General features: G+C 42.7%; 1 long non-coding RNA gene across 1 annotated transcript; it reads left to right on the top strand.

Moving 5' to 3' along the window:
- Positions 1 to 238: 238 nt before the first annotated feature.
- LOC137444291 (uncharacterized) lies at positions 239 to 5,049 on the top strand. Its single transcript, XR_010988113.1, has 3 exons — positions 239 to 277; positions 2,529 to 2,719; positions 4,521 to 5,049. It is a non-coding gene; the product is annotated as an uncharacterized lncRNA (long non-coding RNA).
- Positions 5,050 to 5,385: the final 336 nt, after the last annotated feature.

Raw genomic sequence — 5,385 nt, 5'->3', positions numbered from 1 at the left:
AGCTTACAATAGTCTCTACCTGGTACAAGACCAACTCATAAAATACTTTTGAAATGTTAACTATTAAGATGAAAGAGTCATAATTAGGCTGTGTAATTCTTTGTGCAACCAACTTTCAGAGCTGGCCTTACAGCCATTTTCTTTGTTTTGGAAAGGATGATGGGCAGAAGGAGAAGGCTGTCACAGCGATCCACTCATCCTTACTGCACAGATACAGCCTTGAAAGTATTATCTCCACAACTGGTACTGCAGCTCGGGCAGAAAGAAAGTCTGACAGGTAAGTGTGATCATATGGAGGGAATGGAAGCCATGCTTATGTTTGACCTGATCTAAATCATTGCCTCTGAAAAAAATGAAAAAGTTTGGGGAAATTTTGGTCACAGTTTTGCTGTTCTGTTGATTGTGTGGTGTTTAGATTCTGTACCTTGATAAAGGGGAAATTCTTTTGTAGCAGAAGGGTTGCAGAGGAGACTGTGTCCAGTGGTCTGGTCTAGCATCTGCAAATGGGGCCAAAGCTCTTCCAAAGGCTATTTTTGCACTAATGGCTTTCTTTAGAGCAGGCATCCAGTTTCCCTTAAATCCTTTTAGGTGCAGTTGACCCAGGAAAAGGAATTCATAGCAGGAATTTTCCATTCCTCCTGTATCCAACCATTGTGCAAAGTCAAGTTCAGCCCCTATGGGTAAATTAGTGCATTTGGTATAAATGTCTTTGGACTTTAGCAACTGCAAGATATGCAGCCAGTCCAATTTTAAAGTTCCCCTCTTCTCTCCCAGGAACTGTCTCTCCAAAAAGAGTTCCCAGGATGAGTTTTGACTAGATGTTATCAGAGCTTTCTGTCTTTACATATACTCTTTTACATACATGCTTGCTGGCATATTTGTTATATTCATTGGGTCATTGCTGCTCTGTACTGCATGAAGACCTTGATCTGCCACTGAAGTAACTTGCAGTTCCTGTGTTGAAGGCAGCAGCTTCATTTGGAAGGCTGCTATAAAGCTTCTGTTCTTGAAGAAGGTAATGGATTTCAAAGCCATAAGAAAAACTGTCGGTGGGAGCAGGCTGAATATTGCCCTGAGGCACATCAATATCTTTTTAGTTCATTTGGGGGGTTGGTTGGTTTGTTTGTGTTTGTTTTGTTGCTGGTGGGTTTGTTTGGGTTTTGTTTTAAATGAATTAATAGAGACTAAAGCTCCTCAAGACTTGGGACATTGAGAATATCCTCAGAGTGGGTTGGCTGGCAGACACTGGGGCGCAGGATCAAAGTTGTGTAATAGATTCACTATTGCATGGCCCAGCCTCAAAGAGCCCAGTCATGTCACAGCACAGAAGTTGATGGTGATTTTTTGATTTGTTGTGTAATCTATTTTGAATGCCTGTCAGAGCTCTGCTGTGACTGGTTTCGTGGAGCAGTGTTTAATTCATACTTGACTGCCTTCTCCTAAAGCTGAAGGTACATATTTTACCTTTGGGTTATTTTGAACTGAAGCCCCAGTTTAGCATGTAGTTTCTGAGATGGAACAAGAGTTTGTGTGTGTTTGACAGTCACTCTTTTTACTTCTCTGAAGAATGTACAGGCTATGATAGTGTCACTGGACTGAAACAAAGAGCAAAGAAGTGTTTTGTAGCGCCCTGGTGTAAAGTTGATGGTTCAGTTGTTTGTGGACTTAGCTTCCTTTTGCTCTTTCTGATGCTGGGGAAAACAGGCTTAGGTTCTCTCTAGTTTTGTGTCTGTTGTGCAAGCTTGCAGCAACATGTTGAGAGGCAGCTGTAATACAAACACTTGAAAGGGTAAACCAGATCAGCAACTGTACGACCTGAAAAGCTGATGTCAAGGAAGAAGGAGAAATCGATGGGAAATGACTCCAATGTATACCTCATGACCACGTTCTTCTTCCTTTGCTATATTTTTAATGGGTTGCTATTGGTCCTGATGAGCCTGCTGACTTGGCTCTTATGCTTTTATTTTTTCCTGCATGCTGAAATATGGTTAAGAGCATGACAGATGGGGAAAACATGCTCATGTTGTTCGGTAGTGGGTGAATACCTGAACCAATTCCAGGTGAACCACCTTCTAGACTCATCAGCCAGCTGCCACACCTGAACTAATTAGCCTCACAAAGATGGTTTTATTTACTATTAGGAAGTCCCCAGAAGTTGTGCTCTCTGTGTAGGTAGAAGAGCTTAAATCATTCAAGTAAGCCCTATCTACTCATTTTCTGCCAGAATCATTCTCATCTTTATTGTCTGTGTAATACTGAGAGCAAACTGATCGTTCCAACTCGCATAAACTGCTGGTATGACCACTTTTTTTCTAGGTTAAATGATTGATGATGTTTTACCTCAGCCTTATAAACAGGAAAAGCCAGCCTAAAGACAGAAGAGATACTAATTAGAGAATGACAGAAATACAAATTTAAAGCTGCCACAGCAGGGCAGAGAATTTCAACAAAAGAGCCTCCCTTTTATTACAACTTAAACCTTAATTATATATCCTAAGTCTTCTAATATATGCTATGTTTAATTGCAGAAAGCAGGGTATAGGAAAACTAAGCCTTCATGGCCATATTTGTCAGAAGCTCAAGAGCAGGATTGCCATTAGAAGAGAAAGTAGGAAGTAAGCCCTTGCATGGATTGCCTAAGAGACACTCCAACTTGACCAAGGGGAAATGAAGAGAACCTGGAGCTTCTGCCACCAAGGAATGGGACAGAAGTAAGCTGGTGAGTGCAGGCTAAAGCTGGGTAGCCCCTGAAGTAGCTGAGGGAGAAGCTAATGGTGAAGTATGATCTGATGATGTGTGATCTGATGATGTGTGATCTGATGATGTGTTTTACTGTTTTAGCATTTCAGAAAATGTTTAACTTTGCATTGGTGATGAGCATTTGCAACAGGATGGCTTAACAGCCTCCAGAATTGTCTGTCAGCCACCATGAATGGTGCTTTCCTGGATGTACTTTCAAGGAAATGCTTTCTTGGGGGATTGGTAGCCTTGGATGCTGATCTTGCAGAAGGAACAGTTTTAGTGTATCATGAAAGAATAGAGAATAAAGCTCCATGTTACTCTGCAGTATTCTTAACTGTCAGGAAGATTTCTCTGCTGTGTGGAGGATTCCCTGTCACCCGCAGACAGCCTATTTTCTGCGTTTTGTTTCTTCCCACCCTTCCCAAACTGGTCACTGAAGAAGGACATGTCCTGCCTTAGCTAGTGACCAGGGCTGTTTGTTTTTTTCCTTCCAGAGAACCCTGGACTTAGGATAGAGTAGAATAAACCAGGTTGGAAGAGACCTTCAAGATCATCGTGTCCAACCCATCCTCCATTGTCCCAGTTTCTTTTTCTCTGTCTCCAAATACAGTGGATTGCCTAGCTCATCTAAACTGACTCTGTTGTTCTGAGTGTGTTTGTTAAGTCTGAAAAAATAAAGCATCCCTTTTCTTTCTCAGCTTAGTGCAAACAATAAAAAGGAAAACACAGCTTAGTTCATCATGAGGGCTTAAGCCCCCACAGTTCATTAACTGAAAGTAGATTCCTCAAAGCTTTGAGACTCAGTGTGTTTCTGGGTTTGGGTTGGGGGGGGGTGTGTGTGTGTGTGTGGCTGGCTTCTGAGACAGGCTTGGGGTTTAATTGTAATTATGTAGGTTTTTCCTCATGAAGGCGCTTACCTAACCATGCAGAGTGGCCAAGCAGAAAGGGACCTAGGGGTACTGGTTGATAGTAGGCTGAACATGAGCCTGCAGTGTGCCCAGGTGGCCAAGAAGGCCAATGGCATCCTGGCCGATATCAGGAACAGTGTGGCCAGAAGGAGCAGGGAGGTCATTCTGCCCCTGTACACTGCACTGGTTAGGCCACAGCTTGAGTCCTGTGTTCAGTTCTGGGCCCCTCAGTTTAGGAAGGAGGTTGACTTGCTGGAACAAGTCCAGAGAAGGGCAACAAAGCTGGGGAGGGGTTTGGAGCACAAGCCCTATGAGGAGAGGCTGAGGGAGCTGGGGGTTGGTCTCTTCTCTGAGGCAACCAGCACCAGAACAAGAGGACACAGTCTCAAGATGTGCCAGGGGTGGTTTAGGCTGGATGTTAGGAAGAAGTTCTTCACAGAAAGAGTGACTGGCCATTGGAATGTGCTGCCCAGGGAGATGGTGGAGTCAGCATCAGTGGAGGTGGTTAGGAAGAGACTGGATGGGGTGCTTGGTGCCATGGTTTAGTTGATTAGATGGTGTTGGAGGATAGGTTGGCCTCGATGATCTCAAAGGTCTTTTCCAACCTGGTTAATTTCTATTCTATTCTATTCTATTCTATTCTATTCTATTCTATTCTATTCTATTCTATTCTATTCTCTCCTCTCTTTGGTTGATATTTTGAATACTTGCATCAAATCATGGTAATTTCTGAATAAAATAATTAAGTACCTTGCATAATACTTTTTTCTAATCACATTCTTGAAAAGCCTTATCTGGTTTAACCTTTAGTTACACACCCAAAAAGAAAACGGTTACTAACCATTGTACTCTGTTTCCTCTTTTCTACAGATGAAATAACACCCAGAGACAAATAGACTTTTATCTTTAAACCTCTTTTTACAAGCATCAGAGCCCAGGATGTGGTAGTGTCAGAAGCTAGACTTCACTTTTAGACTTAGAGTGGACCACACTTCTTTTCTCTCAGTTGAAGTGCCTGCAAAGAGGAGTTGGAAAACTTCATTCCCCAAGCAAAAGCTTCCTGTGGATAATTTCCTTCTGCTGTTTCCAACACAATTTTGGTAGAAGTTGTTTCTGGTCTCCTTTTGTAGCAGCTTCTATTAAGTCTGGAAGTTTTCAGGGAGAGAGCAGTTAGTGAGAGGCTCACAAAACCAGTGTGTGTGGAAATAGGAAGTCTCTGCTTCCATTTTAAGTACTATGGATTGTCATGGGCTCCATCCCCAGCTGACAGAGGCACTAAATGAGCCTCCATGCAACTCCATTCCCAACTGAACTAATGGGGCCAAAGGTTTGCTGTCTTTATTCCCAGCTGCCAGTCAAGAAAACAGTTTGTCTCCATTGCTGCCACCTCTTCAGGGACATTCAGAGAGTACAGCTGAGTTCCTTACCCATACAGCACTAAAGCTAGGACTTTGGTTTACTGTAGATAAATGACAAATTCTTCTGTGTTTATGCAATCTACATTTTTCACATCTGCAATATAAAATGTGCAGCTGTGGCCCTGCAAAACTTGGACTGTTGCATTGTGTTTGAAAGCTTCCGGGTTTTTTGAATGCATTGTTTGTCTCTCAGTAGGGGATCTCTCTGCTCAAAATACTGGGATGAAGAGCCACTCACCCTCACCTTGTGAAAGAGATTTGCAGCAAACGACTGTCATGTCCTCCTGGACTGAGGGATGCAAAGCAAAGTCTGGCTG

This window comes from Melanerpes formicivorus, unplaced genomic scaffold (genome assembly GCF_026170545.1).
Source record: "Melanerpes formicivorus ecotype bairdi unplaced genomic scaffold, bMelFor1.0.p_v2 SCAF_11, whole genome shotgun sequence".
Lineage (NCBI taxonomy): Eukaryota > Metazoa > Chordata > Aves > Piciformes > Picidae > Melanerpes > Melanerpes formicivorus.
Note: the sequence above shows the minus strand (reverse complement) of the source record. Positions and strands in the feature narration are given on the sequence as shown.